The sequence below is a fragment of the Filicampus tigris genome, chromosome 16 (genome assembly GCF_054856515.1).
Source record: "Filicampus tigris isolate MCC_2025a chromosome 16, RoL_Ftig_1.0, whole genome shotgun sequence".
In the NCBI taxonomy this organism is placed as follows: Eukaryota; Metazoa; Chordata; class Actinopteri; order Syngnathiformes; family Syngnathidae; genus Filicampus; species Filicampus tigris.
Window position 1 is genome coordinate 73,047 of NC_141232.1, and position 9,454 is coordinate 82,500.

Consider the following 9,454-nt stretch of genomic DNA (forward strand, 5'->3'; position numbering starts at 1 on the left):
AATGTCATGAGCGAGACCGCAACATCACGGACTAAATAGAGAGAACGTGTGCACTGACACTGGGGGGTTGGGGGGCTGGGTAGGTTTGGGTGGGAGAGCTTAGGGGGGCGGGGGGCGGGGGGGGGGGGGTGGTGGGGGGCGGTGGGGGGGGGCGCGGGGCGGGGGAGGTCAAATCAGTTTGCCTTAAACTGCACACTATTACTATTTTGCGAACATAGTTGCATGGGCCAGCAGTACTGCTTCTGAAGACCCTGGGCAGATTAGAAGGAGATGGCAACACATGCTGAAATCTTATTGGATGAAAAAGCCAACATCCATATAGCAGTCTCGGACAGATTGAACAAAAGGAAGTGTTTTGGGAGGCGGCACCGTTGAAGACTGGTTCGCACGTCCGCCTCACAGTTCAGATGTCATGGGTTCAAATCCGGGCTGCGGCTTTCCTGTGTGGAGTCTTCATGTTTTCCCCGTGCCTGCGTGGGTTTTCTCCGGGTACTCCGGTTTCCTCCCACATTCGAAAAAACATACATGGTATGTTGACTAAACACTACATTGTCCCTGGGTATGACTGTGAGTGTGAATGTTTGTTTGTCTTTGTGTGCCCTGCGATTGGCTGGCAACCCGTTCAGGGTGTACCCCGCCTACTGCATGAAGACGGCCGGGATAGGCTCCAGCATGCCCACGACCCTCGTGAGGATAAAGCCGATCAGATAACGGATGGATGGGCTGTCGAATGGAATGATGAATACAATTTCATGGAAGAAATATTCCCAAATAAGTTGTAGACGTCGTGCTTTTGACAGCGTTTAGGCCAGCAGAGAAGCAATGTCCCGCCTTTGCTGCGTCCTGTGTCAGGGGCAATGGCGGATAAGTCTCGAGTTACGTCTCCAATGTGACAATTTCCTCAGTTTAAAAGAGTCCACTCGCGAGAGGTCTTATAACATGTGCCTTCATTGAATTGATGCACAAATAAATAACAGGCCCTCCCTCCTCCTGGAGTCCAGCTGTTCCGCGGAAGAGGGAGCCTCCCAACCCAGAGGGGACGAGGTCGGTGCCGGCCGGTCGGCCGGGACGCTGCGTTTCCCCACCGCTCCATCATTGTGTCATTTACCGAGAGAGCGGAAGATGGGGGAGCGCCACCGTTGAGGAGATCCGTGATTATGTGCCATTTCCTGCACTTAGCGCCTGGCAGAAAAGCCTGTCGATTCATAACTGTCAATCTGAAGACTTCAAGGCTTCGGTAGTGTGCTGCACTCTTCAAACGGTGATGAATGCTCGGCTAAATGTGGGATTGCGCGCTACAATTTGACTTGTTTTTCCACTTCAATCCCGTTGGCGTAGGTGCAGCGTGTTTCAACCAGTTGCCAGCTGTCCAAACAAATCAAGCGCATTGTAGTCGTCAAGGAACGCGAAAAACATGCTAACGACAAATGTGAGGTACTGTGGAACCTCAAATTTTCAATGCCTGAAAAGCTTGTAGAAATATGTTCAAACATTTGGAGTGAGTGAAATATTGCTGTTCCGCTAAAGGCCTGTCAGTGTTGGTACAGCGCGTTTCAAATTGTTGCCGACTGTTGCAACAAGTCAGGAAAAGGAAGGCATTTCCACCTTTTGTGGACTTGGAATGCTGATGTTACGAGTAATGGTAATAACCGAGCGACATGCTGCGGAATCTCACTTCATCATTGCCTTCGACCACACGAATTTGACCAAAGCTTTTGGGAAAATAAGTTGTCTGCACACTGACGGCCAGCGACCCGTTGACTGCCAATACTGGACGCTTGAGATCGCGCCATTCCACTTAAGCCGTGTAGGCGTCAGGAGAGTGCGTTTTAATCTCGTCAGAACAACCGTCAAAACAAAGCAGGAAAACAAAGGAGCTTCCGTCGTTCGTCTTCAATCTAAAAATAAAGGCAAGCGGCAAAGCAACGTGCACTTCACTACACACCACCTGGATGTGTGCTTAGAGACTAGGATTGGGGTCCAATTGTAACTTTTCTCCTTGGGGAGGTTATCCCTTACTTACAAAAGGGTTACCAGACTTGAAATTGGCCATTGACTCAAAAATTGGGTTACGGTTAGGCCCTGACCCTTGTCCATCTTAAAGGTTGCGTTCAGACTGAAGGCATATCTGATTCCAACCAGAGCCCTCCTCCAAGTGACAGTTTTTGGCAAGTGACCAAATGGGGTGCGGCCACATTATCGGCCCATCTGACAGAGAGCGGGGGCGTCGTGCGGCACGTGTAATGTTTGATGTGTCCGCACCACACCCACACGTGACGAACGCCGTTCGCACCATCCGTCCCCCCCGTCGACGATTCCACGTCGTTGCGTGATGGCTGCCGTCGCATCCCCACTGCCGGCCGCCGTCGAAGAACATTCCCGGGTTGAGTTTTGGTCCCATCACTGTTACGGCGTCTTCGCAGTGCCCTGCAGCTATCAAGGCCCACATCAAGGCATGCCAAATGTATGCCCCCCTCCCCATTAAGGGGCTCTCATCAGATAAACAAGATAAACAAGGCCAATTCCTGGCAGGCCTGATCAAAGCATGCAAGCGTTCACCCCGAGTAGGCAAAAATCAAAGGCAGATGAGGTCACACGCAAGTGGAGAAACACTCTGTCCCCTCACGGAGAGCAAAAGGGACCGTGCAGATGCAAGGCTAGAGACTTCCCTCTGGAAAACCCCAAAACAAAATGCCACAACAACTTTGCGTGGACAAGTGCACATAGCGTGAAGAGCACAAGACTTGGCTTTGCCTTTGATGTTCAATCTCTATGTATGTTGGCGCGAACAATGTGCCGCAGTATTGGCAACAGATCTTAGCAAGCAAGGACTGAAATTGAAACATTAGACACACGCTCACACTCGTGACTTGTGTTTGGTGGATTTTCCTGGCAGGTAAATGTGTCATCTAGGCAGAACCCGAGCATGTATGGCGGTGACTTATTCCCAAGTTTCCAAAGCTTTCCTCTGTGAATCACCTCTTTCTTCTAACGCCATTTCCCCAGACAGACACACGAAATGATTCCAAATCAAGCACACTGTCTTGCCAAGTGTGCATGTAAGGAGTAACACTCTTAAGTATCTGCGAGGACGATCCGTGAGCTGACTGCGGCCATCAGGTGCAAACCACCCGGGCATTTTCGGTACAGTTTGTTCATGAGCCCAAGAATCGAGTGGAAGAGTGCAAGTTGAATCCTCCTGAGGTCATACAATTCACAGTTTGATCAAGAAGAGCGTGCATTGTCAGCTAATTAAGACAGCGTGCTAAGCAGCGGCATTCAAAAGCTACTGGACAGCGGGGCTGTCTCCCGCCATCGTTATGAATTTGAAAATGTCACCTGGTCGTTCCAAAGACTTGCTGCAACCTTAACCAGAGAAGAAAGAGAGACGATAAAAAGATGAGCAATGTGACGTTATCACCAAAGGCTTTAGACTGGGGCGTGAGATAAGAATAACAATAAGAATAAGAAGGCCTTTATTGATCCCACAGTGGGGACATTTTCAGTGTTACAGCAGCAAAGATATAGATCACACAGAGACGGCGGCGTAATGTAGCCGTTAATGTATAACATGAACAGTAAACATTCGCCATCAAAAGCCAATGTAAGTATACGCAGTAACCATGTGTATATGCAAATGTATATACACACCAACATACATCTACATATGAAGAATGAAGTATGAAGAATGAAGTATGAAGAAACACTTTTTTGACCTGTACGTAGTACAGAGGAAAAAATACTTTAAGTGACAGTGCTGCGGTGCTGCGGTGAAATATAAGGAACAGTATTGGATAAGAGTAAAAATACAGTAGTGGGGAATGTTGAGTATTGCACAATATAAGATTAGGTGCAGGACTGCACAATTGCACTAATGTCCGCCAGATTGTAGAGACTACATTATAGATTATGGATGAATAGAATATGCAATGAATATACGTTGCAACATGTATAAACAGGACGTATATTCAAAGGATTCAGCTGCCCGAGCGCCGCCTCGCAAATATCCGAGGAAGGTGCCAGATTGGATGCTGTGAATTCAGAAGTCAGATTTTCTAGTTTGTAGTCATGTGTCTGTGCTGTGTTTTTTGGGGTTTTTTTTCCCTCTCCAATACATTTTCTGTGAAGGATTGATGTCTCATACTCATTGCTTTCAAAGCAAACCAGAGCAGTTTAATTCCATACCCAAATGAAATCATGCTGACAAGTCTATATGTCATAGTTTGGGGTTGCTGTCTCCTTATTGCCAGCCGGGGAGAAGAAGGAGAAAAAAAGGGCTTCGCTCTACAATGATGTTATATTTAGCACTTGCCTCGCTGACAGACCTCCGACTGTTGTAACCGGCCGGGGCGCAGCATCTGTAAACGAAGCCAGCAAGATGCAGACCAGAAGGAGACGGGCAACGCTCGAGGTTCTTTGATGGCCTTTGACAGACTACGGCTGGATTTCAGCTGCAGCTGGAAGTGGCCAAAATTGATTGAGTACCTAATCCCGTAGTTGCGCTCACTCAGGCGTCCGTTTCCCGTGGAGTACCTGTAGTCGAATCAATTTGGAGTTTGACCAAGAAGAATGCGAGAAGAGAAGAACATCCATTGTCAGTTCTGAAAAGTAAGCAGACACATTTGAAAGAGGGGCTGGCTGTGGTTGAAAATGCCTTTGACGGTTTTCAAATGACTACCGTTTGACCCCAGAACTCAAACTCTGACAAAGTCTTCATAACATGACTTCGGACTGTTGTTCATTGACTCGGCGCGGGCGTAGTAACAGAAAAATAATGCTGCATCTCTTACAGCATTTCATCACGGGCCACCCAATAGGCGGTTGCCTGATTGAAAAATCACTGTTGACTGATGACTCCAGCCGATATTTTGGGGTCAGACGGGAGGAAAATGTTTTCAGTCTGGGGTGTCGACAGTGCTTGTGGTAGGTACGGGTGCCGATCCACCCCGCCCCATCTCCTTCATCCCGTCTAATTAAAGGACCGCAATTCATCCGAGGGAAGACTTCGACGCATTCAAAGCGACCCGGGTGTCCTCTTTTGTCATTCCCCAAATTGCCGAATTCTGTCATTAATTATACATCTTAACTGCCTTTGAAGAAGGCCGCATGCCATCTTTCATGTCTGGCTCACATCAAAACGCTTTCAGAACTTCAATTAATTGGCCCGAGCCGTCCCGAGCATCCAGTTCAATCAGCAGGTTGTGCCTTTTTGTCTCATCATTATTGTTCCGCTTTGGGATTTGTTTTTTTTTTTTGTTCTTAGCTAAACAGCCGCGTCTGACGCCAGTGTATCATTGTCATGTCAAAAGCCGTCTTGGAAGCAGAGCGGAGCTTGTTATTGAACTCTGGAGAACCGCCCTGGAGCTGTACTTTGAGGAAGAAAAACCACGGAACCACAGATAATTCTTTACAGTCCACTCGTCTCAACTGCCTGTCATCAGATTTTCACTTTGTAAAGACACTTGAAAAGGAAATCGAGTCCGGTCTCCTCCACAGCAAAGGCCCAGGCGACACGAGGAGCTTGGAAGCGAGAAAAGGCTTTGCAGCTCCCGTACACACTTTCGGATGAGACGGCTGTCACGCTCAATGTCCGCGGTGGGAGAACCCAATAAAAGCGAGCCTCTTGTGCCATTGTTTGGACCTCAAAGCCTTCGGGATCACCCGGTCGGACGGGCACACAACAGAATGCAAATCCCAAAGGCTGGCACGGGATATAAAAGCAAACCGCCTCTGGTGACTGCTTGACGAGCAGGAGACCAGTCGAAAAACTCCGGCGGCCTTGAGGCGTTTGGCGGCGACGCCGGAAGGCGTTCACTTTCAAGCTCTCGCCACAGACAAACAAAGATGTAGAAAAAGCTCCTTGTTGAGAAGTGGCAATCGTCCTTGTAATTCCAGACCGAGCCAAAGAGAAGAACTTAATTACAGAATGGGACCGACCCAGCCCATCTGGAAATTGCACTTCCAGGAAAGACCTTTGAAGCGAATACATCCTTGATTCCACCATTTCTTCTACTCTCCGCTGTTTTGGGCCTCGTAAAAGCATCGTGGCTCTCTCCAGAAGCTTCGTTTGCAGAGAGATCCCACACAGTTGGCCAGAAAAGAACACTGGTCAGCTTTTATACTGAACCCAGTGAAGGCGGAATATCGCTGTTCGCATCTTACGACATTCCCCCTCAAAGTTGCGACACAAGTGTAGAGATGCTGGTGTGTAGGTTGCCGGTTCACCGCCCATCAAAACACCAATTGCTACTGTCCTAAGGTCCTTTTTATGGCCTTTTGGACTCTGTGACACATCCGCACTCTCGTTTTATGAATACACAAATCGCGAATGACTATTAGTTGTGGACACTGACTGACTGAATTTTACTGTGCAGCTCACCATTATCAGCTGACCAGCAGGAAATTGCCACCACTGCCTAAAAAGGTGCCTTTTCCTTGTCTGCGCATCGTCTTGGCAAGTTTACCACAATCCATTCGGCGCAATCGATTGAATTCTTCGGGGTCAATGAATGGCGTTGCCAGTGAAGTTAGCGCATTTGCGCAAATCTCGGCATGACTCCTTTATATTGGCGGGGACACGACGGTGGAGAGGAAAAGAGTACGTCTGTCTCACGGTCCTGCAGTTCTGGGTTCAAATCTGGGCTCAGGAGCACCTGTCTGGAGTTTGCGTGTTCTCCCCAAGCGCGTGCGTGTGTTTTTCTCAGGGTACTCTGGCTTCCTCCCACCCAATGCATGCATGCTGAGTTCCCTAAATTGTCCCTCGGCGTGAACGTGAGTGTGAACGGTTGCTTGGGCTTGGCTGGCGGCCAGTCCGGGGTGTAGCCCGCCTCTTGCCCAAGGTCAGCTCGCATGGGCTCCAGCTCACCAGTCGCCTAAATGAGAAAATGGATGGTCGGACGACGCAACCGAGGGGCTCGGGGGTGTGCTATTTTTCAGGTATTTTTATCAGCACAAGATGGTAGAAGGAAATACGTGAATGGGATTCGGGTGAAACAACTTGAAAGGTAATGAGGACATAATGCCCTCCAATGAAAAACAGCCGCTTCTATGTAAAGAGCATTTATACAAGAACACCGCTCATTCCTTTGTGTTGTACGTGGACGTCTGATACAGCTTAATGATTTCCGCAGCATTAGCTCACGAGTAAAGATGAAACACTTGTGGTTTGACACGCCCGGGACGCGGAGCCAGCGGTTGTAAACGGACCGTCACAGTCCTCTGGCATACACAGGTGATGTTCTGAGCGAAGGTGCGGCCGGAGCCGTAAATCATCTCGCTTTCACACGATGAAAAAGCTCGTCGTCTTTACTTCCCCACAACGCCCGCCCTCCCCCCACGCTTTCATGTTCCTCTTGTAAAAAAAAAAAAAAACAAAGCAAAAAAAAAAGCCAAACCCTGTTCAGATGGACTGCCAGTGACGGTCGGGCCTCCTGTGCGCAACGGGGAGCTGTCCTGACCAAACAAGTTTGTACAACAAAATCACGGGGTGGCACGTCCCCCCACCCCCCTTCATTGTCTACGGAGATTTAGCAGTGTCTTTAATGAGAGTCGCCTTGGGTATCCTGAACAAGTCCTCCTCGCCGACCGCGGGACCCAGCGACGACATCTTGGACCGACAACATCCACATTCATGCCCAGGCCTGCGTCTGTCCGTTGTCCAGCGCTCATCATCAGCAGGATGGCGGCATTTAGCGCCTACCGCAAGGCAGTTTTTTTGTTTGTTTTTTTTGACTTGAACTGATGTTTCGTCTGTTACTTAAAGAAACCAAAGACCCGTTCATTGAATGAGATCACCCAAAAGATCAGAATACATTTGAATCAACATGTTTCAGGAAAAAAATATCTCAAGGAATACGCAAAAATGACAGGACCCTTGATAATGTGCTTGGTCGGTTCAAGAAACGGTGCGCTCTACCTGGCCATCCATTTGCGTCACCACGCTTGCCGCTGGAAATGGACCCGAATGAGCTAAGCGGCGAACCGGCCGTTGCGGTGCATCTTGTGGGAGGCCATTTTGGAAGCGCTGAGGTCAAATCAAATGAAAGTCATTGACCTGAAGCGTAGGCTTGCTTGAGCAGAAAGACATCAAGTGTGAGGAATTTGAGCCCAATACGCATGCTTGTTCGCACACGTGCAAATCAAATCATTTGCAAAGCATCAAAGGCAGCACAGCGCCGAGAGCGAGACAAATGTTATTTTGGCTCACGTGCAAAGCTTTTGGTGCAGACCGCACACGTCATAAAGGAGAAGACGGTGCGGCCAGGATGTATCGAACATGTGCTGCAAGCGCTAATAAAGACAAAAAAGGAATCCTGGCACAGCACGCGGCGACTCATTCGCAGCTTCGCAACGCCCTCAGCGAGGAAGGGCCTCTCTTAGTACCTCTGCCAGGGAGGTTACACTTTCACTGGCGTTTAGTGCAAAAATGACTCAGCCAACCTTTTGTGAAAGGGTGGGACATGATCTCAGGAAAAGAGCGCCACATTTGGCTGGGGATCCAAGAACGAGGCTCATCTAGAAAGATGCGGCAAGTAAGGCTTCCTTCCCGTCCACCTTCCGCCCCAGCCCAGAGACCAGCCATACAAAGAAGACGGGAGATTGTTGTCACATCCATGAATGATGCTAGACATTCTTCAAGCTCCTTCAATGTTGCGCTTGGCCTCTCAGCAGCCTCCCTGACCACTGACCGGTCCCCCCTGCCCCCCCGCCCGCCGAAATTTCAGAGGGACGTTCAATTCTTGGTAATATCGCTGCAGTGCCACCCTTTTTCCACTTGAATGATGACACCGATAATGTATTTCAATATTATTCATGACCAAATTATCATTCGGTCTAATTATGCAAGAAATCAATGAACAAATTGATAAATGAGACAAATGAATAACCCTAACCCTTCCAAACGTTTCAGCAATTACCAGTCATTGCAAGGAAAAACTGCTGCAGGGTTCGCTGCAAAATCGGAGACGAACAAAAGCCGATCTCGACAAATGGAACTCAAGCCAAGACCCGATGTGCCAATGTGGACTTGGAATCCAAACAATGAAACACACATCATGACTTCATGATGATGATGATGATGATGATGATGATGATGATGATGATGATTTAAGGGTCAACGTCAAACGACAGCGCACTCGCCTGGATTAAACACTGGCTGGTGTGATAAGATCTGAAAAAGATACAAATTTAACGCATTAGAGGAAAAACAGCTACATTAATGCAACAAATGAAAATGAAATAAAAATAATGAATCATGGTCAGTTTCAGGTTGTTTTGTTATAATCAGTTTAATTATATGAAGCAATTGTTGAATATAGTGAATTTTTTGGAATGTATTTGTAAAACTTATGTATCTTTTCATTGCAGTTTTTGTAATAACATAATAGTAAGGCAAATGGATCAAAAACATGAACAACGACAACAAAAAATCATAGTACAAAATACTCATACGTAC